Genomic DNA, 25,236 nt, shown 5'->3' on the forward strand with positions numbered 1-25,236 from the left:
GAACTCCCCTATGACCCAGCAATAGCATTGCTGGGAATTTACCCAAGAGAGACAGAAATGCTGATGCATAGGAGCACATGTACCCCAATGTTCATAGCAGCAATGTCAACAATAGCCAAAACATGGAAAGAGCCTAAATGTCCATCACCTGATGAGTGGATCAAGAAGATGTGGTATATATTCACGATGGAGTACTACATGGCAATGAGAGGGAATGACATATGGCCATTTGTAGGAAAGTGGATGGACCTTGAGGGTGTCATGCTGAGCAAAGTAAGCCAGGCAGAGAAGGACAGAAACCATATGTTTGCACTCATAGGTCTAACAGGAAAACAGGAGAGACCTAATGGAGAACCAGGGGGAGTGGAGGAGGTAGAGAGAGTTGGGGAGAGAGAGAGATGCAAAAATTGAGAGACTACTGAATGCTGAAAATGAACCGAGAGTCGAAGGGGAAGGGGGAGAGGGGAAAAGAGGTGGTGGTGATAGTGGAGGGCACTTATGGGGAAGAGCACTGGGTGTTGTATGGAAACCAATTTGACAATAAACTATTATGAAAAAAAATAAAAATAAAAATTATCTTCTTTTTTAAAAAAAAAATCTTCACCACTATCCATCATTTTCATCATTCTGCCCATTTGCAAAACTAAAACGTGAATGTCTGTATGATTAGGAAAATCAGATAATTAGAAATCCAAGTTTAGAGTTAAATCGGTGAATGATTATTTGCATTATAAAATACTTCTTAATGCTCATCCTCCCCCAAAGAGTACTTATTATATAGTTGCGAACTCATGAGCTATCTTAAAATCTTTAAGAAAGAATTCAGCTCACAAAAAAGAAAATCCATTTAAAAACAGCAATTAAATGAAACAAGGAGACTATTATAAACTTCTGTTTCAAGTAAGAAGTCTAGAATGCTCTCTCTTCCTCCTAGATGCCTGGGAGGCGGGTGGCAGCCATCTCCTACTCAGCATCATGGCCACCTTCAGAACTCTGATGAAGTCCAAGATTTTTAATATTTTTTCTATAATTTTTTAAATGTTTATTTATTTGAGACAGAGAGAGAGAGACACACACACAGAATCTGAAGCAGGCTCCAGGCTCTGAGTTGTCAACACAGAGCCCAATTCAGAGCTCCAGCTCATGAACTGTGAGGCTTAACCAGCTGAGCCATTCAGGTACCCTTAAGATCCAAAATTTTTAAAAAGAGGGCCAAGAAGTTCATCTGGCACCAGTCCAACAAATATGTCAAAATTAAGTGCAACCGGTGGAAGCCCAGAGGCATTGAAAATAGGGTGCACAGAAGATTCAAGGGCCAGGTCTTGATGCCCAACATTGGTTCCATACAGGAGCAACAAGAAAACAAAGCACAATTGCCCAGTGGCTTCTGGAAGTTCCTAGCCTACAGTGTCAAGCAGCTTGAAGAGCTGCTGATGTGCAACACATCTTACTGTGCAGAGATCGCTCACAGTGTCTCCACTAAGAATCAAAAAGCCATTGTGGAAAGAGCAGCCCAGCTGGCCATCAGAGCCCCCAGTCCCAATGCCAGGCTGTGCAGTAAAGGAAATAAATCGAGAGCTCATATGCATCTCATATTTGTGTTAATAAAACCATAAAACTACAAAAAAGTAGAAGTTGCAAATGCTGTCCTACATTCATAAAGTGACAGATGTACCATTAGGACATCAAAAGGATGATTTGTGAGCTCATAGAGAGGGAATAAATGATCAATGGGGGCCATTTTGGATTTACAAAGCATACAAACTTAAACTTCATTTTTTAATGGGAGTACCAACTAGACTGCAAGGTCAGAAGAACATTATAGGCATGCAAGGATCTGAATTTCGGTATATCTAGATACCTTTATTGAAAGCATGGTGAAATGAGGGCTGATAATGATCCAGTTAGTTTGATTACAGAACTGGCTGAATGGCCTACTGAAGGATACCAATCAAAGCATTGATACCAACTGGGAGGGGCCTGATACGACATTTTGTCCATCTCCCTGTACTATAGAGACTTAGAGGGCAGATGGCATGAATAAAATGAGTGGGTAGCAAGAAGCTAGATGGAATAGTGAATTCATGGGATAACGAAGCAGCCATCCAAACTGAATTCAATAGAGCTAAATCATGCAATCAATTTTTTATGAAAATTATGTGGATAACCAGTCATCAGAAAAATGCAAATCAAAATAGTGAGATAACACCTTATACCTCTTTAAAATGGCTAAAAATGAAAGGAATTACAATAACTAGTCCTGGAGAAGATATGGAAAACTGGAATTCTATACTAGTGAGAGCATAAATTGGTACAACCACTTTGGAAAATTATTTTGCAGTATGTACTAATGTTTTGCATAGTACTATGTATTTTACTCCTAAGTATATAGCCAACAGATAGTACTTCTCTCTTCCAAAAGACACATACTAGAATTGTCATGGTAGCTTTATTCAAAAAAACCTGAGCTGAGGGGCGCCTGGGTAGCTCTGTCGGTTGGGTGTCCAACTTCAGCTCAGGTCATGATCTCACAGTTTGTGAGTTTGAGCCCCGCATTGGGCTCTGTGCTGACAGCTCAGAGCCTGGAGCCTGCTTCGGATTCTGTGTAGCCCTTTCTCTCTGCCCCTTCCCTACTTGTACTCTGTCTCTCTTTCAAAAATAAGTAAACATTAAAAAATTAAAAACAAAAAACCTGAGTTGAATAGATAGCTAAAGTATGGTATAATTTATATCATGAAATGCTATATAGCAATAAAAAGAGTAAGCTTCTGCCTTACTCAACAATATTAATAAATTTCACAAACACCAATGTGAGAATTGGAATTGCACAATTCCATTTACATGAAGTTCAACCAAGCAATATTAATTCACAGTAATAGAAGTCAGAATAATGGTTACATCTGCAGAGCTTCTGGCTGTGAGAGAAAATGCGAAAACCTCCTGGAATCTGGAAAAATTCTGTATGTTCATCTGAGTGGTGGTTAGAGGGGTATTTATATATGCAAAAATTCAAATTAGTGCTTTTTACTATATCTAGATTTTTCCTCACCAAAAGGTGTGTATAATCATGCAATTAGATTCAAATAAGCAATTCTACAGGGTAGAGAAAAACCCAAGCCACACAGATGAAAATACTAGTAGGTTTCAGTTGTATACACACACAATATGGGTAAACCGCATGGATAAAAGCCGATGAGGCCTTAATATTTATAAAATTGTGGTGTCAAGAATGAACAATCCCTACCAGACCTTCTCTGCAATGTTTAGACTACACCCAACGTATTGTGGTCATTTTCCTCTGAATTCTTTAAGGAGAACATCAACAAACTGGTATGCCTCCAGAAAAAAAATAACCATACGTTGAACATATGTTGAACATCTGAGATAGTCTAAAAGAGCTAAGGCTTTTCAGCCTGGAGAGAAAAAAGAAAAGACTTAGAAAAAGCCATATTTATTCTACAAGTCCCCAGAAAGCTGAAATGAAATTAACAGGTAGAATTTGCAAGTAGGTCAATTTTGTTTTTACAAAGGGAAGAGCTTTCTAAATAATAGGGCTTCCAACAAATCGCCCCAGGAGGTAGTAAGCTGATCAAGCAATGAGCAGACGTCTGCCTATATGATTACAGGAGGTACCTATCTCAGCTGGTGAGTCAAATAAGATGTCCTCCGTGTTAATTCTGTATCTTTGTATCTGCCAAATCAACAGTCATGTATACATTGGGGAAATGTGGCAGGACTAAAGGAAATCCACAAGCTCCTTATTCTGGGCAGAAAGTCACCAACGGCATACTTCCACTTAAACAAGGGAGGCCGCCCCTCTGCAGTCTCAGTCACCATTCAAAAGCTTCATTACTTACAGAAGCTCTCCTAAGTGGATAAAACACATTTCTGAGGATGGTAAAATCTAAGGGGAATCTCCTGATGATGGTTTTCCTGATTACCTATAACTTAAACTATAACCATCTTTATGTAAAATGCTTTCTTTTTTTTTTAGATTATTTCCTCAAGCTATACCCCATAAGATGAGTGATAACTAAGTAAAAGGGTACAAAATCAGTTTTATTGCTCTTATTATAATTGGACAAAATGCACTCCAGAATCACTGGGGCAATTTAAACGTCTCTAGCATCATATGAATATATCTATTCTTCCACACCTTCATTAGCATTGCATTTTGCCATTGCAACTCAGTTCTTGCTAAATTTTTTTTAATGTTTATTTATTTTTGAGATAGAGACAGACAGAGCTTGAGGCAGGGAAGGGCAGAGAGAGAGGGAGACACATAATCTGAAGCAGGTTCCAGGCTCTGAGCTGCCAGCATGCAGCCCGACGCTTTCTCATTAGCCTTCTATACTTAAGTTTCAGGAACAGTTTTTCTCTCTCTGTGGTTCTAGTAACAGTAAATTTTATACATAGACCCACAGTAGTCAGCAATCCCATGAAGAGTTCACAGAAACTGAAATGCCAGTGGATCTCAATGACAAGATTGCTATAAGCCAAATTGGTCACCTCCATGTTGTGAAATTTGGGGTAACTTTTTTTCATTAGCTATTCTATATTTATAATTTTTCCAAAATGCACATGGAGTGCTTGTATAAATTTTAAAAAATCATCTTGATGGAAACAGTGACAAGTAGGAGGCATATGAATAGAAAAAAGGAAAAAAATCTCTAAACTATATTCCCTTTGTTATCAATTTTTTAAAAAGAAAAGACTCCCATAATAGGCTCCACGGATGCATAAATTTTAAAAGTCATAGATCAAGGTGCAGACATGGAATTCCACCAGGACTTAAAGATCGCTGGAAAGCCACCTGCTTTTCTGAGTCAGGATTAGGGAAGAAAAGGAGGGAGATGTCCATATGGGCCCCTTCATATGGGCTAATCATACTGGATTCTTTGCAAACACTTTTCTGTTTGAGTCCTGAAAGGCTCTAAATGTTCAGTTCATTGTGCATTACTAGGAAACACTAATATGTAATCCAACAAAAGGCAGGTGCAAAATCTACAGGCACTTTGGCCTTGTTATAGGCTGCTTAATGACCCTTCTATATTTACATGTTCATATATAATTAAGCCTTAGGGGAATTTATAACTGGGGAAGAAAAGATCCAAGAATGGTCAGTGGGTTGTCCTCTCTAAGTTCTATAATGTCAGTGTAGTTCCCAAAGCTTGACTCAGGCAAGATTCAAGGCAAATTGTTTCTTCCTCTACCCAGCCCATCAAGCTTGGATCTGTGAAACACTTACCATAGCAGCTCTTCCCCACCACCTTAATCCTCTGTGCACTTACAACAAAGCCAGAATACTAGGCTCAAGTGCAACTCCAATGAACCTTTGTTTTACAATAATAGAGGTATCCATCTTTCCTAATGCACTCAGGGACATAATTATTAGGATTTACTTCTTTTAAAAATTGAGCTAAAACTACTTTTAACAGTAATTACTGAAGTAAAAAGACCTGACATATCTCAACTTAAAGTTCAGAATGTACATTTAAAATTACTCTGAGTGCTTTTTATAAAAACCATTTAACTTTAGATATATATGGGGGGGGAGAGAGAGAACACAATATTCTTTAACAGAAACATTAGACATTTATTTTTTTTTCCTCAGTGTTAAATTTGTCTACATACTCACATTAGACATTTAAAGAAAGATACTAAGGGACACCTAGGTGGCTTAGTCAGTTAAGTGTCCGACTTCAGCTCAAGTCATTACCTCGCAGTTTGTGAGTTTAATCCCCCATGTTGGGCTCTGTGCAGACAGCTTAGAGTCTGGAGCCTGCTTCTGATTCTGTCTCCCTCTCCCTCTGCCCCTCCTCCATTCATGATCTGTCTCCATCTCTCTCTCAAAAAATGAATAGTAAAAAAATAAAGAGAGACACTAATAATCTGGGGGATTCAGACACCTAGAAAATTGTATATAGAGTGTAAATTTTTTGAAATAAAAGTAATAACTTTTAGAAAAACTTTAAAAAGAAATCTGATTAATAAAACTCCACAGATACAACCTTTACAAAATGACTCAGTTGTATTTTTAAAATCCATTAACGTTGGAAAATGTACTGCATCAAGGCCCTGGGATTTAACAAAAGAACAAGCTTGTTCCACGTGAATCAGGACCCAGGGCTTGACATGTAAAAGATGACAGGAAAGGCATGCTAAGCTGTATCTGGAAGGCTAGGTAGTGAAGTCTTGTGAAGAGAGATGAGGTTCAACAGAGAAAGGCAGAGGAGAAAGCCAAGGCTTTGCAGACAGACAAAGGAGTCCCAACTGAGCATAGCAAAGAAAAAGTGAGCCTGGTGAGGTACAAGGGCAAAATCCAGAGACAGCTCACTCCCTGTAGGGTCCGTGCAGCTTCAAGAGAAACCACCCCAGCCTGTAGCTGAAGAAAGAAGTCCAAGCCCACACCTAAATGGACTTTGCTTCTCCAGAAACCCCGAAGGCAGAGAGAAAGAGAAAGAGGTCAGCCGAAACAGTCCAGTTCAGCTCTGTAAGGATCAGGAGTCAGGATTAAACAGAAAGGAAGAGTTCGGTTATTCAGACTTATACAGAGGGATTGCTAGAATGTGCCCTGACTTCCTCCCACTAGGGCAGGGGGGCAAAATTAGGGGCTTCTTAATTGTTAACAGACTCCAAGCAAAGGAGGAGAAGAAGGATTTCATGCAATCCATGCCCTGAAATTTCCTCTTAGTAATTAAGGCACTTTTGCACTAAAATTAGCTGACAATGATGAGCCTTCTGTCTCCCTTGTACACAGTAAACTGTGAGAGGGCACAGTGTGCCCATACCTCCCAGAGGCCTAACTAAGGGGAGAATAGGTACTGGTCCACTGGGATGAAGAGCGAGTGGCCCTGAGGTGGAAGAAGCCTGTTACAATAGGGAATGAAAGAGGCAGACTTCAAATCTCAGATGGTGTTTCTGGAGGTAAATCCCCTTTGACTCCTCTGCAGGACGGGAGTTGCCCTGCAGAAGCAGTATTGCACAAACCCCACAAGGAAACTTCTTCAGGGCCTGCCTGGGGCGGTCTGTTCAGTGCACCTGATGTGTGCCAGCCCTTCAAGCACAGCAAGCCAGATGTTTATCAGCTCATTTTCAAGTTTTTCAAATCTGTTCCTAAGCATGGCTTCTCTTCAAACAAAGCTTTAAAGGTATCTTTTATGTGTGGGATTTCCTTTGACTCTGACTGCATTTGAAGCCAGTAAGGAATGTGGGCAGTGGGCTAGCCTGTCCTGCTCCTTTCTTGCCTCTGTGAGTTGTTTCTGCTGGCTGACACCGTCACTTGGGAATCAGGCCTTTCACCAGCTACATGACCAGAATTAGAACGGAACTTTACTCTTCCTCTAGATCCAATATGGCTGGACCCAAGGCAGCCAGAGTAAGCTTCTAAAAGCACAAATTGGATCTTGTGAACACTTTTCTGTATAAAACACTCTTCTGGTTTCTTATTACTCTTGGAATAAATTTCAAAAACCAAACCCTGAACGATCCAGTCCTATGCAGCCTCCATCCTCTCCTACCACCTCCCTCTGCTCTCTCCACTCCCATCCACAAAAGGCCCAAATTAAATGCCATCCAAGAGGTTGGCTTATAATCAAAGACTAATCCTATTTTTTTTAATTTACTAAGTTCTTTTTAAGTCTGCATTGATCAAGAATAATTTAACATAGCTCTTAATCACTGCTGAAGCAACATCATCAATAAATGTAGACACATAGTTATTTTGACAAGCCAGGTTAAAAATTATTCTTCAAGTCTTAGTTTATGATTATGCTACCCCATATACTGTTACTCCTTATTATTCATTCTTTTTTTTAAGTTATTTATTTATTTGTTTATTTTGAGAGAGACAGAGAGAATGTGAGCAGGGTAGGGTCAAAGAAAGAGGGAGAGAGAGAATCCCAAGCAGTCTCTGTGCTGTCAGCATAGAGCCAGATATGGAGCTTGAACCCACAAAACCATGAGACTCTGACCTGACCTGAAATCAAGAGCCGGATGCTCAACTGAGTGAGCCACCTAGGCACCCTCTGCACCTGTCCTTCTTAGGTATCTAGGGTTATGAGGGGAAGAGTATTGTCAGAGCTATGACCTAGAAAGTAGACATTAACGTTTCCACAAATATCACTGAGCAAACGTCTGCCCTTGAAAACCAGGATCACTCCCACAGCAGAACATCATCACATTCTCCTAACACAACACCACGACTTTCCCTGCTGAAAAGGACTTGGTCTACAGAATAGTTTTGCTTTGCTTTTAAACGCAGCACTTGCAGTCGGTGCCCAGGTCACAACTGGGTCTTCAAACAGGCTCACTGCCCATCTTACCAACTGCTACTTCCTCACTCTCACAGCTGCCAGGAGAACACCACTGATTCAGCATTCCAGGTGAAAGGGTCAGACATACAAACTCTGGGAGCATATGAATCAGGCTCCCATGTGTGAACTCTGCATGGACATAGCAAATTCTAAGTGACTTACGATGAAGTTGAAGCTTTAACATTAGTGGTTGTTGACCAGAGGCCTAGTGATCTAGGAATGCCCTGCCTTCTCCCAGTGATGGGAGGAGGAGAGACTTCCCCATCCAAAAGATAAATATCAGTTTCATCACCACCATCTCTTTAAGATTTGCTGAGAATCGCAGACACTTCACTTGCCAGATTGTAAGAGCATAGGAGGTAACAGTTGGAGCAGGCTTCCCACAGTGCCCAAGCAAATAAGGTTTCTGTCCAAGCTTAGAGGAGTATTTTGGCTCTTAGAGGGATAAGCTCATTTTCCAGCGCCTCTCTTCAGTCCCTGGGTCATTTCCTCTGAAACAGCTGGTTTGTATTAGTAATATGATAGTTATTTAAAATGTCTACTGGACCCTTCACCTTCACCTTAAACCTGGCTCACCCACGACCCACTGTACCGCTGGCAGCCAACTAAAGAATCACCAATCACTTTTGACCTGCTGACTCATTTTCCCTTGTTTCTGCCTCCCCACTCCATTCCCCTCTCCTAGGCTGCCACCCTTTTGATTTAACCTTCTATTCTTTTCCTGTTGGCCCCAAGATTTCTTCACTGAGTTTAGTCTCCTTATCATGATCCTTGACCTTCTGTTGAACACAGTTTATACTTACTGTTACTTCCACCTCCTGATTTACTTAACCAATGTACCTCTCCGTTATTAGGTAAATCATTGATTTACTTAACCAATGATTCCCTCTCCATTATGATCTCCAGCCTACCTAACAAGTGGCCCCTGAAAAGAAGTTCAGACATTAGGACTTCATAATGTCTTGCTGGCTCCATCAAATAAGCTAAACCTCCAGTCCTCTACCTTTCAATTTCCCTATACCACACCTCTGCTTTTTGCAGCTGAAAGTCAGCATTTTTTAAAGTGTTTGCTTATTTTGAAAGAGAGCAAGAAGGTATGAAGGGGAGAGAGGGAGAGTGGGGAGAGGGGGAGAGGAGGAGAGGGAGGGAGAGAGGAAGGGAGAGAGAGGGGGAGGGAGGGAGGGAGGGAGAGAAAGAGAGAGAGAGAGAGAGAGAGAGAGAGAGAGAGAGAGAGAGAGAGAATCCCAAGCAGGTTCTGTGCTAAAGGCACAGAGCCCAATGCAAGGTTCAAACTCAATAACCGGAAGATCATGACCTGAGCTGAAATCAAGAGTCAGACGCTTAACCCATTGAGCCACCAGATGCCCCCTAAAAGTCAACATTTTAAAATCAAAAAATTTTAAGTTGTATTTTATTTATTTGAGAGAGACAGAGATAGCACAAGTTGGGGGACCAGGGGTTAGAGAGAAGGAGAGAGAGAATCCCAAGCAGGCTTTGCACCACCAGTGCAGAGCCTCACGTGGGGCTCAAACTTATGAAAACATGAACTCATGACCTGAGCCAAGAGTCAGATGCTTAACCCACTGAGCCACCTGGGCTCCCCCTGCAAGTCAATATTTTAAAACAAATTTAACCTTCCTCTAAAAGTAGATTTCTTCTTATCTGGATAATTTCTCTTTTCCTGTTCTTAGTACCATCATTTTCCCCCTCACTCATAAATTTCAACATATTGGCTTCCTTTTCACTCTTTTTCACTCAAAGACATCACACACCACTGCTCCCTTCACCTGCAGCACTCTTACCTTCCTCATACCTGGTCACCTCCAGCTCATCCTTCATATCTCACCTTTAGTACACCAGACTCTTCCTACGTGTTGAGTAAGCAGAATTTCCTCCCTTGCGGTTGCACTTACTACCATTATAATCTGAATATTTTTACTTGTGTCATTATGTGTAGGGTGTCAGCCAAATCTGCACTGCCTGGTCCAGTAGCCACTAGCATAAGAAGCTGTTTAGCACTTAGCATGTGGCTAGCCCAAACAGAGACATGCAATAAGTATAAAATACCAGATTTTGAAGATCAAATACAATAAAAAGAATGTAAAATATCTCACTAGTTATTTTTATATTGGTTACATCTTTACATTTTAAATACATACAATATTTTAGGTATGTTAGGTAAAATGTATTGTAAGATGAATTTTACCTGCTTCTTTTTGCTTTTTTCACATAGCTACTAGAAAATTTTAAGTTACAATGTGTATGCATGTTATATTTCTATTGGGCAGTACTGCCATAGATCCTAGACTCCATGAGGTCAAGGCCATCTTGTTTATGAGTGTATCCCAGCTATATTAGCACAGTGCCTGGTACACAGCAGCTAGCTTGATGAATATATTTTGAAAAAATAAGTTTTTCTAGAAAATTGGGATTTAAGCCTAGGATTCTTCTTTGCAGAAAAAGAGGAACAAAAGAGAAACAACTAGAGATAAAGGAGTTTAGCAGTTCACCTCTCCAGTGTCCCATGCTCTCGACCTGCCATGGTCACCAGAGCTTCTCTGGGCTTTATACATTTAATTATGAGATAGGGTCTAAACTGTCAGAGTGAGACAGCGAGCTTACCAATCTCAAACTATTAAGTAAGTAGATGTATTCTTCAAATTATGAATGGCCTGCCAAAACAAAATAACAAAGAAAAAAGTCTATATGGTAATAAAGGATTAAAGGGCTATTCACTTTCACAAATATGATCTCAGGGGTATTATCTTTTATTTATCTCCATACTTAGTATCAGGATATTTGTCTTAACCTAACCTGAATTCATTACATGGCCAAATGTTTAACACAAATGTGGGAAAGACAAGAGTATCTAAACAGTCTAATAATGTCATTAAAGACTGTTTTGCTTCCATGCTGCTCACTCACATTCATGGGCATGGCCATCGCTGTGAAATGACTCAGCAATTCCAAGTATCTGTATTACATTACACCCAGCTCCTATGGTTGGCAGTGACACTACATTGCGTTGCTCTAAGAAGGAAAAAGCCAAGCTGTCCTGTGATCCCTGGAAACCAGCAAGAGAAGCCCTGGTTAGTCATGGTCAAGAGCACAGGGATTAGACATTAGACACTGTTCAGCCAGATATTATCAGGTGACAGCTAGAAGAAAGCAGCTGAGTGCTGGGATGCCAAGAAGGCAATCCAACACCAAGATTCTTAATGTGAACATCCATTTTTATCTGAGGCATGAAGCACTCATTACTTGGCAGTATTGCTGCCTTCTCCAATGAAAATAGGAATGAAAATTGTCAGTTTAATAAAGTTTACACATGCCCAGGAAGCCACCACTCTCTCAGTCTTTCCTCATATTTCAAAATCCACAGAGCTGAGAGACAACCAGATGGCATATCCTCAGAAGTGGCAGAGTCAGCCTTAAGCTTTCTAAAAACACAGAAATAGTACTGGATTGGGGGAAATAAGAAGTTGGGATTCCTATCTCTGCTAACAAGTATTAATTCAGAATCACTGAGATGGCATGTGTCAGGCCTGTTGTCGTCCATAGCTGGAATTAAGGCTGCATTGGGGACCCTACTCACAGCAAACGATTTAATCAGCAACAACTGTATGACTCAGGGCACTTGGCTTCCCTGTATCTAAGGATCCTTCTACCCTAAAGGAGTCTTTGAAAGCCACAAGACCCAAAAGGACACTTGAACCTACATGAGACCTTACCAACCCACATCCATTTCTCACCATTTACCCAGTAGAAACAAATATACTTTTAAAATAAAGTTAGGGGAAGAAAAAGAACCCAAACAATTACTACAAGCCAAGATCCACAGATAGATCCTAAAATTAGTGGGCAGAAGTTTGAGGAGAAATAAGATATATGCAAGGTCTCAAAGTATCTCCCCTAAGGTATTTATTAACTACAAAGAAGCAAATAGTCACTTTGCAGAAGAGGCATGCATCAGATGCCACCTTAACCAAGTGATAACACTGAATATCACCAGTAATAAGACATAGTGACATCATGTACCTCATGTTATGATCTACAGAGAAGGAAAGGGCACTGACATTAAGTCTCTTGTATTCTTGCCAAAAACACATAACCTCAATCTGCAGATGAGAAAAAAATCAGACAAACCAGAGGGACATTCTTCAAAATAACTGACCAGTTCTCTTCAAAAATGTCAACATAACGAGAGAAAAGGAAAGACTGAGGAATGATGTTAAGACGTCAGAGAAGACTCCGGTGCCATGACAGCTAAATGAGAGGATGTAGGATCCCAAATTCAATCCTAGACCACAATTAGAAAACTAGTGGAAAATGGTGAAATGCAAATCAAGTTAACAGCATTTCATCAATGTTAATTTTTTACTTTTGATATTGTGCTATGGGTGGGCAGGATATCAAATTTGGAGAAGCAGGATGAAAAGTCGACAGGAACCTTCTACACTATATTTTCAGCTTTTGTTTAAATCAAAAATCATTTCAAAATAAAAAGTACAAAAACTGGAAATTGAAATTCTAGAGGAGCATTAAATTCTAAACCCAAAAGTGATAGAAGATAATAAAAATGTAAAAGATCAACATATTTAACTAAATAAAATTTCAAGGTTTTGTATAAACCTTGAAGATGAAACAATAATACCTGACAGAAAAATATGAGCAAATACAAAAGACTAGCACTGTTTATTATCTTTACATAAGAAACTTTTACATAAGTTGATACAAATTATTAAATATTAAAAGATCAATCATTAAATAAAAGAAAACTGAATAATGACACTCCACAAAACAAAATTTTAAAAGAAGCAAAAATACAGAATAATAATCCTTATTTGTGATTAAGGAAGAGCAAATTAAAACAATAAGATAATATAATTTTTACCTAATTATTAGCAAAATTGGCAGGAATAATACCAAATAATGGTGAACAACCAGAGGAAAAATAGTACTCATAAATTTCACTGTCAATACTGCCTGTTTGGCCAAGTCTTTGATTTGCATGTCTCTTTTTTTAAGATAAAAAACATTTTTTTAATGTTTTATTTATTTTTGAGAGAGAGAGAGACAGACAGAATGAGCAGGGGAGGAGCAAAGAGAGAGGGAGACACAAAATCCGAAGATGGGCTCCAGGCTCTGAGCTAGCTGTCAGCACAGAGTCCGAAGCGGGGCTCGAACCCAGACCTGAGCCGAAGTCTGATGCTTAACTGACTGAGCCACCCAGGAGCCCCAAGATTTTTTAAAGCGATCTCTACACCCAACATGGGGCTCAAACTTACAACCCCCAGATCAAGAGTCACATACTCTACCGAGTGAGCCAGTCAGGTGCCCCTGATTTGCATAAGTCTTTTAATTGCCTCCCTGGACACCCCACATTCCATCCCAGCCTGACAGGACATACTCTGGACAATTATTTAAAGCTTTAAAAATATGGTCATAAAAAAACAAAAATGTAGCTTCTGTCAAATCATTTCATTATTTACTTTCAAATGCATTCATTTATCCCCTAAACATTTTCCAAGTGTTTACTATTTACCAGCATTTTTCTTGATGCCAGGAGTAAAAGAAAAGAAAATATATTTAAAAGTCCCTCATTTCATGGAGTCTACATTGCAGGAGAGCAAGGATGATAATTTTTTAGTGGATAAAGTAAATTATATTAGCACTTTGAAAGATGATAAGGGCTATAGAAAAAAATAAAGCAGAGAGATGAGAGAATGTCAGGGCAATCTGGGAAGATTTCAGTGAAGCAGTGACATTTGAATAAAGACGTGAAGGTGGCCAGGGAATAAGTCTTGGGCATCTGGAAGGAAAGCATTTCAGGCAGAGAAAGTAGATTGTACAGAGGGAGGAGTGCAACCAGTGTGTGAAGAACAGCAAGCCCTCATGACTAAGAACAAGAAGACGGAGAACTCAAGAATGGGAGATGAGGTCACACAAAAAACATTATGGGCAGATGAGGAGTTTGCACCAGAATGTCAATCAGTACACTTCTTCCTTCATGGAGAAAGTCTTGTAAGAACAAAATGTCAGGCAAATTAAGCAGAGTGTTTACTGACAGAGTTGATTTACATTCTGACAGGTCCATGTCCCATACTTTAGTAGCATTGTTGTAGACCGTTAGAAGGTCTTTGGCTTTTTTTAAAATACAGTTTATTGTCAAACTGGTTTCCGTACAACACCCATTGCTCAACCCAACAAGTGCCCTCCTTAATGCCAATCACCCATTTCCCCCTCTCCCCCACCTCTCATCAAAACCTCAGTCGGTTCTAACTATTTAAGAGTCTCTCATGGTTTGTCTCCCTCCCTCTTATAACTATTTTTTCCCCATCCCCTTCCCCACGGTCTTCTGTTAAGTTTCTCAAGATCCACAAATGAGTGAAAATATATGGTATCTGTCTTTTTCTGACTGACTTATTTCACTTAGAATAATACCCTCTAGTTCCATCCACGTTGCTACAAATGGCCAGATTTCATTCTTTCTCATTGCCAAGTAGTATTCCATTGTATATATAAACCACGTCTTCTTGATCCATTCGTCAGTTGACGGACATTTAGGCTCTTTCCATGTTTTGGCTATTGTTGAAAGTGAAAAGGTCTTTGACTTTTGATGAGGGACATAGAAAGCCCACTGAAGAATTTTGAGCCAAAGAATTGTCTGGTCTGACATATCTTAATGAAATCACTCTTGACACTTGCAATGAAAAATGCTGATGACTTGGACCAAAGTCAGAAACAGCAGAAATGGTGGAAAGTGGTTGGATTTTAGACATAAACTGAAGATAGAGTGAATAGAATTTCCTGACCCAGGTTGAATGGGTGAGATGAAGAGAGGAGTCAAGGATGCCATCAAAATTTTGGCCATTGCAATGGGAAGAAGGAATGGAGTCGTTATTAATTGACATGGAAAGACTAGGAGCAGCTTTGAAGAAAAAATTAGTATCTTGGTTTTGAATATGTTAAATCTGAGATGCCTGTCAGACACCAAAGAGGATATAACAAATAAATAGTTGGACACAGAGTTTGGAGTTCAGGGAATCAGTCTAACACCTTTTATTTTTCCCTGTCCTACAGTCTCTCCAGACTAGACCTGCCCAAGTCATTTCTTATTATAACTTGATACCACAGGGAATTTTAAAATATTACTGGATGGAAATTACTAGGTATCATTTTACATTGGTTATTTATTTTAACCCTCACAATTAGGCTAAAGGTTAAATATTATTATCTCTATTATCCAGTAAGGAAACTGAGGCTTAGGCAAGACAAATAATTTGCTCAAGATCACATAGCCAGAAAATAGTACCATAATGATCTCAAACAACCTTTTCTGTCCCCAAGCCCCTGTTCTTGTAAAGTGCCTTGATGCTCATGGATTGGAAGAAGTGCCCTGCTGTCCAAATGCTAGATGATCTGCCCTGGGCACACGGTGATGTGACTCCTGCCCACCTGGGCAGTTTGGCTGAGTGAGACCAGCTGACTCTGAGATACTTCCTAGCTTTAAAACCCTAGGTTTTTCCAAAATATATTTTGACATCAGAATAGCTTTTGGAATTTTTCATGTCTCACCTCTGAAAAATCTCAGTACAAAGAAACTAGGTTCTAGTTCAAGTAGGGAACTAGATGCAATGAACAGATGAAATTCCCCCCTTCCCACCCCAGCTCCAATCCAAGGACCTTTAAAATGAATGTAAACAAAAATCCAGTGATAATATCACCACTGCCCTTAGTAAACATATACAAACGCCCACCAACCATATCATAGGGCAAAGACTCAGCAAATGAAGACAGCTTATATTTGAATAAAAATCATAAAATCACTGCAGGCACATTCACTAATACCACTGTTCCCTTACTGTTGTACTTCTCTCCCCCTACCCCAACCCTCCCACCAAGCAGCCCTTAATGACAGTTTCACTGTTCTGCCCACCAAAAATGGCTTTTGAGTGTAGGAAAGTATCAGAAGGTCCCTGCTGAGCTGCCAGCTGGGGAAGTGTCACAGGCCACTGAACTCTAAAATGAGCTGTCTCTGTAACAAAAGGTCCTTTTCCCTTGGAACAACTTCAAGGGGATCACACACTGCAGCCCCCATTGCTCCTTTTATATTCCAGTTTGATTAAATTGGGAATTGTTCTGTGCTCAGGGCTGTTGAGAACACCAGGTGGTGGATTCTAGAGATAAAGGATTATATAGATCCTTTGTTAGAAACAGGCGTCCCCATTGTACGCCTTACAATATTTGAGCACAAATGCTAGGAGATTCCCACAGCTCCTAACGGTTCTACATAGGAGACAACCAATAAATCCTGGCCCCAACTCTCTCATGGCAAACAGTTACTGCTGGTGGCTAAACATCATCTAGCCACTGGCTGAAAACAAGAGAAATTTAAAAATGTATATTTATAATAAAAGACCTGAGCCAAAGCAAGGAAGAAAAGAGGAAATGTATACAAGATACAATCCTGGTTGATATTCATAAAGCCGGGACATCAGGAGAAATGAAATGGTTTATCTTCTTGACTATAAATCTTTGAGAACCAGTATTATTTTCTGTTCAACACTGCTTCCCCAGTGCGGCACACAGTATATACCACTCACTGAACATGTGCAAAAATAAATGTAATAATGACAGCTAATATTTACTGTGTACTTATGTAACTGTATCGGTTTTGTATTGCTGCATAACCAGTTACCATGAGCTGAAAACAACACACATCCATTGTCTCACAATTCTGTAGTTCAGAAGTCCAAGTATGCTTGACTGCGTTCTCTGTACAGGATCTCACGAAGCTGAAGTCATTGTATTACTCAGCTGAGCTTGTTGGAAGATTCTGGTAAGAATCGACTTTTTTTTTTTTATAATAGTTTATTGTCAAATTGGTTTCCATATAACACCCAGTGCTTCTCCCCACAAGTGCCCATCGACTTCTAAGCTCATTCACATTGTTGGCTGAATTAATTCCCTGAAACTGTAGGACTGAGGTCCCCATTTCCTTGCTGGCTGTCAGCCAGGGGTCTATATTATCTCCTTAAAGCTGACCATATTCCTCTCACCTGGCCTGCTCCATTGTCAAAGCTACCGGAGGCATTTTAAGTCCTTTTCACACTTAGAATCTCTCTGACCTTCTCTTCTGCTATTGGCTAGAGAAAGCTCTTTGCTTTTGAAGAGGCCCACGTGATTAGCGTAGGCCCACCAGATAATCTCCTTATCTAAGATCAACTATGCCTATATAACAGGATCATGATCATCCTCATAGTCACAGTTTCTGGGGATGAGAGTAGGACGTTTTTGAGGGTCACTTGAGAAATGGCCATGGACAAACACTGTTCTAAGGGTTTTACATTTAATAACCCCTCAATCTTTCTAGCAACCCTAAGAAGTAGGCTCTTTTCTCATCCCAATTTTACAGATGAGGTACAGAGAAATTAAGTTATTTGCCAAGGTCACCCAGCTCATAAGTGGCAGGCTCTGGATTTCAACTCAGCCAGACGGAATTCAGAGTCCCACCTTCTATCCACTATTCTACATTGCTACTCAACTTACTATTTCTGGAATTTATGAATACATGAATAATTACATTAGATATGGGACTAGGAGACAATGCTAAGGATGAGTAAATTCCTGGGTTTGTTCAGAAAATTTTATGTATAAATTCTTTTGCTAATCATTCTGTTAAGGGATACAAAGAGTCTCGAAGATATAAATCTTAGAGAACTCCATATACCTGTCCCCTCCCTTTTCACATGTCAATTGATTATAAACATGTGTATTATAAACATTTAAGGCCAAAATGGAAATAGTAGGACTTGACATTGAGGCAGCATTATAGATAGCCCTTGCCTTCAGTCATTTTCTTCCACACCAAGCATGGCTGAGCCCCAAGGAAGATATTGACAGTCACACAGGACAATGTCAACATGCTGATTTCATTATGGAAAAAGAAGTGGGAAGAAAAATCAAAAGGAACAAAAATTAGACTTGAAACACCACAAGAAAGACAATGACCCCAAGCTGAAGCTGTTTCTCATCTCTTCAATCGTTTTTACATGGGGCTGGGCCCATATATACTTCTCTGTCCTCTTACTACTTCGCTGAGGTGGGGTATAAATAGCACTAGCACTCAGAAACTAAGTGCCAGTCCTGGCTCCATTTCTTAGGTGAATCCGAACAAACTATTTAAGTCCTGGATCTCACTCAGCCTATCTGTAAAATAGAAGCAATAATAATATCCACCTAAAAGAATTTTAGAAAGAATCAGATAAGATACTCTCTTAGTCCGTTTGGGCTTCCATAACAGAATCCCACAGACTGGGTGGCTTAGAAATGTCTTTCTCACATTTCTGGAGACTGGAAAGTGCAATGCAAATGTTATACGTTACTGCACGAAGTATCCAAAGGACCGATGGAAGGAAGGGATGAGGCACGCACAGCCACCGTGCACAGAGTGTGAAAACCTGAGATGAACACTGGCTTCAGAAGAAATAAAGTGAGAGCAAAAGCTCTGACACCCACTGGGCCTCTAGTGAGCGTGTATTTTGCAAAATGAAATATACTTAAGGAGTAAAAAAGTAGTGTCAATATCATCTTGAGAGGGACAAGTGGCAGACTAAAAGCCCAATATACTCTCAGTACAGTGCTTTCGTCAGGGAGAAGATGGCCTGCTGGTTGATTACAAGAAGGAGTTGTGTTGCTTTTTCCCCCCACATAGTAATCAAGACGCTTAAAGAAAGTCACCATTAGAGCATATTAGCATAAAAGTAATGACTATAATCCATCAGTTTCTGGAAGCTGACCATTGCCAGACAGTGAGTTCTGGAAATCCAACAGCTAGGTGTATGACTTAAAGTCAGGCAATCCAGAGCTCACCAGTAATAGCATTCACATCACCAATGATGTGAACAGGAATCCAATAACTGCCTTGCAATTAAGCTGATTGGCCAAGAAAAAAATTCAAGCTTACAGTCTACCTTTGTGTGATACAAATCCTTATCTGATACAAACCCTTAAAACACATTCCCAGAATAATCTTGGATGGTAGATAAAGCAGCTCACAGGGTAGCTGCTCTGAGTTGACCTAAGCAGGGTCCTAATAGTCATACCCCATGGAGAATTTCATGAGAAATGGTACCTATGTGAAACACACACACACCCTCCTCCCACCTGAGGGTTAAAGGCTGTACTTTAACATCTAATAATTCTACAAGATGTTACTGATATGAACAAAGTTTAATGACACTTATTGGCATCACATTTATGGCCCCTTGGAATGAAAAGGTTAAATATTTCAATAAGCATCCTTAATCCTACCTAACATAAACATTAACAAGATACTCAAATATTTGTTCCTATATTTGAAGCAGTCTAAAAGAAAAGCTAAATCAGAGGGGTTAAAAAGGAGAAGAGGACTACGAAGAGAAAAATCACTGGGTGAACTACTTCACAGCATGGAGGGCTGGGGGGCAGGAAGGTTTGGGGTTGACGTTGAGGAGGCCAGGTTGGTGTGGTGACAACAGCATGCTCTGGGATACTCTAGGGCCACATGGACCTGGTTTCAAATGGTTTACTTCACAGCTCATGAACAGTGTAACCTGAGGTCACGTCCTTACTTTCCTGAAACTTGGTCTCTTCTCCTGTAAATGACAGTAATAGTGATTAAGCACGGTTGTGAGAATTCCCTCACACAATGCTGGCACACAGCTGGGGCTCAGTATACTTGAGACATTTCCTTAGGCTTATCATTACATACTAAGAATCCCTCTCCCTCCTTCTGTGCCCCACCCCTTTTAGCAGTGAGAGCCGTGATAAGGAATTTGACCTCCCAAATGAGAAGAATAGAAAAATAATCAAGGGAAGGAAAAAAAAAAGATGCTTCCTTACACAACCAAGGGCCCAGAAAATAATGGGTAAGTAAACCATACTTGAAAACCTAGCTTCACCCTTTACTAACTTTGGGCGAGTTATTTAACCTAACTTTGCCTCAGTTTCTTCATCTGTAAAATGAGGCTGATGATCATATTTCTGTCATAGAGCTGGTATGAGAATTAAAGGAAGCGAATAGATATTAAGTGCTTATATCATTGCTGGCACAAGGTTAGCACTCAGTAAACATTAGTTAGTGTTATTAATGGTAATTATTACTCACATTTATTACTTATACATGCAATGCCTTCAAGAGAATAAAGGAAGAAGGCTGGCATCTGGCATGAGGCAAAACTGCACAGAAAAAGGCATGGCAGCAACAGCAGGCTCAGCTGTAGGGGGTGGGAGCCAGTGAGTAACGGAAAAAATAATAAACATCTATATAATGTTCACTCTATGCCAGACATGGTGCTAAATATTTCCTATATATTAATTTACTCAGTCCGTCTAATGACCCTTTAAGTTACTGATTCATGTAATCCTCAAAACAAGTCCATAAGGCAGATAGAGTAAGTATTCTATTTTTAAGATGAGGAAACTGAGGAACAGAGAATTGCATACACCAAAAGTTCCATTTCCTTTACATCCCAAGAAAAGAGCCAGCTGACCCCAGGAAAGACTCCACACCCGAGGCATCAGGTCGAGCCTCTCAAAGCCCTCCCCAGGAAGACTATGAAGGCACCAGGAGCTCCAGGGAGTGAGGGCAGGTTTCACTTGCTAGGGGAATACAGTCAAGTTTTGAAAACACATTGCCTTCATTACACTTCAGCTACAAAAGGAAGTGTCACAGAAGAGCCTCTCCGTGCCTATTTTAATAAGCTCCTCAAGGTTGCTTGGAAGAACAGCTCATGAAGAAGGGCCAGGCCATGTTCCAAAATAAGATTTCCCAATTCTGCTGATTATTAAAAAAAAAAAAAAAGGCACTAAACTTTGTATTAGTAAAATATAACTGACCCTGGAACAAATATAGAGAAAGGCAATTCAAGTGAAGATTTTCTTCCTACAAACCTTGAGGAGAAATGGGACCAGGGCTGCAGGAAAGAGTGGAGATGATGAATTAGCTTTGTTTCTGTCAATTGTTGCAACTTCTTTACAGCCAAACTATCTGTGAGAAGCAGAGAGCTAAGCCTCTGTTGAGAGAACACTAAACACAAAGCTGGGATGGGAGTGGCAAACAGTCAACTCCTGTAATAATTTCCTTACTGGTCTTCTGCTCCCAGATTCATGACCATCCACCATCCTCCTCGCCACGACCCCGCCCCCCCATCAGATTTCTAGAAAACTAATTTGTTTCTCTTCCTCCTCTAAAATCCTCCAAATGTTTGCCCCTAGCTACAGAAAATGAGTCACAAGGTTTCACATGGACTCCACGACCCACATAATGTAACCACCTTTGGCAGCTCATCTTTCCCTGCCCACTGTTTGCTGCATAGCAAAGTCCTCTTTGTAGATCATGGTGTCTCTGAAGCAGCTACTCAGTTTTAATTTAGAGGAGTTGGTACACGGAGTCAATATATCCAAGGGCGGATCCAATGAACAAGGGGAGAAAAGCAGAAAGGGCGTATTAAATCATGAAATGTACTTTTGCAAAAGCTCTTCTTAAATTCTGCCAAGTCAGTATCTAAAAATTCTCTCGCAAGCACAAATTTTAAGTTAATGAACATATTCTTTAATATGTGTGCATTTTAACCACTGTATTTTTAAATTCAGGCTTTTAAAGTGTTGCCTTTCCCAATTCTGGTGAGATTAGGGGTATTTCATTTAGAAAGGTAGTCTTTTCCCTAATTAAGGCAATCAAAAAGGAAAATCCTGATTGAAAACAAACTTTCTGAGAAACATCTATCTTGTTGATGAGACAAAAGATGACTGAACTGCAACTGAGCTTCCTTTTTTGTTGTTAATGAAAACCTGGGTCAGAAGAAAATACATTTTTTAGCATCATGACTGGTAGGTTTCAGTGTATAAACCAAATAATCTGTTCCAGGTGTTAACATTGATATTTAATATATAAGCATCCAAATGCATAAGGATAAAACTGAAACAAATTACTTATAGTATTTAACAGGTAACTCTCTGGGCAAAACAGAATCATTGCAAATTATTCCAAGTTACAAACTCCCTGAAAGCTCAGAAGATGCTAATTACATTTAGAGAATACTAACGAACACAAACCCTCTAGGAACTATACTGAGCACAGTGGTGAGACCGCAGGCACACCCCACTAATGCACACAGATTTTCCCTTCGGCTTCTCAGCCTTGGCAGCACAGAGCATGAGAGGGCCGAGAAGGGTCTTTCACTCCACCTGGGGAATCTATCAGACAATGCATCACAAACCTCAGAAGTGACATTTTGCTCCTCCGTGTGGCCTAGAGCCATCTCACACCTGCTAGTGAAAACAGGGTTCCTGTAAATAACACTTTTCAAGGGAAAATTAGAAATCGACTCCAAAGCAACTAACTGTAAACACCCATCTACCATAATTAGCTGCACTGCCAACTGATACACAGGTCTCAGGCACATCAATACTGTAACAAAAATCAAGTAAAGGAAAAAGAAAAATGGGTTATTATAATAAAGTCTCTCTAGACACTATTCTTATAATTAATCCCGTTGGAGAATTCCATTTTTAACTAATATCTTCAAACACTTTTTAAGACATAGAAGAAAAAAATAAGAAATGCCTTATTAAATATCTAATTCTGGATATACTTTTCATTCATGCATGCATTCATTTTAAGTTCTCGGAAAACAGGAATTTTTGTGTTTTGTACACAGTTGTATCCCTATCTCCTAGAACAGTAGCTGGCATGGAGTAAGAACTGCATAAATATCTGTTTAATAAATTCATTCATCAACCTTGCATTGAGCACTTTACCAGGTAATAGGCCATGTGATAGGGCCCAGAGATAGAAAGATTTTCTCACAATCTATAAAGAACACTGCTCTCAGTTCCAAATTCATGTATCTGAATGCTCCCTTAAAATATCTAATAGGTGTCTAAACCTGACATGGACAAACCAGAACTTTTTTTTTCTCCCACAACTGCCTCCTCTTCCCTTTACCCTAAATTATTCCTACCCTTGCACTTCCTATCTTAGTTAATGATACCTCCATCCATTCAATTGTTCAAGCCGCAATAATGCAGTCACCTTTTCTTCTACATTCAGTTCCTTCATCTCTCCACCTTCAATCAGTCACTGTCATCTCTCCCGGAGGCATGGCCCCCACTGATCTCCCTGCTGCCACTCTTGCCATGACCACAATCCACCCAGACTAGTCCCTTTCCAACATGAACCAAATCAGCTTACCACCGAACTTAATATTCCTTCCATTTTACTGAGGCCCAATAACTTCCCACCATGAGCCACCTGCCCTAACCAGCTCTGCCTCCAAGGTAACCTTCCCCATTTGCATCATGCCCCACTTCCCTCCTGCCCACTGAGCTTCTGGGGCAATCCTGTGGTTTCTTAACATCTCCAAATGTGTTCTCCCTTGTACATGCTCTTCTACCACTGGAATTTCCTTCCCCAAAATGATGGACTGTTTCTCAAAATTCAGGTTTCTCTTCAAATGTCACCTTCTGAGAGAAGCTTTCCATCACCATCTGCCCAAATTTCTGATTCCAAATTACCACTGATGTCATTTAGTCATGGGTCATCAACTAAAAGACCTCCAAATAGAGCCGAGCCAAGCCCAAATCTCTCCTTCCACTTCCTGCATCCCCAAAAGGTAGAGAAATTCCTCCACGAGCATCTAGCTGACCCCCCCTCCTCACTTTCTGATGGGCTACTTTCCCCAACAACCAAACGAGCCAGACAACTGCAATCCTCACCACACACATGGGTCAGCCTCACTTTTCCACTCCTGCTCCAAGATGGAATCAGTTTTGGGGTGCAACTCTGTGGGTCATTCTGGGTGTGTTCCTCCCAGTTCTGTCACATCACTGGGGAAAACTCCAAACAAAAACATGAAGCTCCACAATTCCACTCCTATGTACATATCCACAGAGATGCATGCACGTGGACCTCAGAAGACAGAGGAGAATGTTCTGATCTGCTTCATCCATAATATCCAAAAACTGGGAACTACCCAGATGTTCATCAGAAGTAGAATAGATTCATAGATTTTGGCATATTCATACAACAGAATTTGTATAGCAATGAATACCATACAGAACAATATGGATGAATTTTATAAATAAATGTTGAGCAAAAAAAACTAAACTCACAAAAAAATTACGGTTCCATATATAAAAAGTATCAGAAATGGGTAAAACACAACTATAGTTAGTATACACAACTATAGTTAGTATAGTTAGAATAATACAGAAGTGACAGAAACTTAAGAAAATGTAAAAAGCAATTACCATACAGACTACAAGAGTGTTAGTCTTTGGGGTGGAGAGAGGGGGTAGAGATTGGAATGGGTAAAATGGGATGTCTCTGGGGGATACTGACAATACTTTTTTCTTGACCTGGGTGATGGTTTCATTCTGTAATTTGATAACCTGAATGTTTATACTTTATGGGTATTCCTTTACCTAGAGTATGTGGGGGGGGGGGTAAAAAATTAAGGAATTTTTGCTAGGTGCAAAAGAACTGTACTAGGAATTACTGTCACTTGATGTGAATAAATCCCAATCTATGAAGCACTATTATAAGGTTTTTATATGTACAGCCCAAACCAATCCTAGCTGATAGAAACATGCAAAGGGTAGGTAGAAGAAGAGGGGCAATGTGGGAAACAAATAAACAAAAAATTATTGTTAGAATTAATAAAAGAACCAGGGAAGCTGATTAGATAGGAAGGTCAACTTGAGACCAGAGGACTCCCACCAAGTGGTCAGATAGGATGAGAATATAAAAAGAGGCCATTTCACTTGGGTCATTAGATGGTTAGTTTCAAAAGCAGTGAAAAGAAGAAAACTAGGTTAAAATATGTTCATATTGTTTCTGGAGACATAGTATATCTACGCTTTACTGACATGAAAA

The 25,236-nt window shown here is 39.9% G+C and overlaps 2 long non-coding RNA genes across 4 annotated transcripts in view; both read right to left on the reverse strand.

Annotated features, from left to right (window-relative positions):
• Positions 1-25,236, reverse strand: part of LOC115288137 — a 294,944-nt gene that overhangs the window by 168,352 nt on the left and 101,356 nt on the right. The window lies entirely within an intron of this gene.
• Positions 20,524-21,692, reverse strand: LOC115288139. Its single transcript, XR_003906829.1, has 3 exons — positions 21,635-21,692; positions 21,252-21,274; positions 20,524-20,575 (listed from the first exon to the last, which is right to left on the reverse strand). It is a non-coding gene; the product is annotated as an uncharacterized LOC115288139 (long non-coding RNA).

Source organism: Suricata suricatta, chromosome 3, assembly GCF_006229205.1.
Source record: "Suricata suricatta isolate VVHF042 chromosome 3, meerkat_22Aug2017_6uvM2_HiC, whole genome shotgun sequence".
Classification (NCBI taxonomy): Eukaryota; Metazoa; Chordata; class Mammalia; order Carnivora; family Herpestidae; genus Suricata; species Suricata suricatta.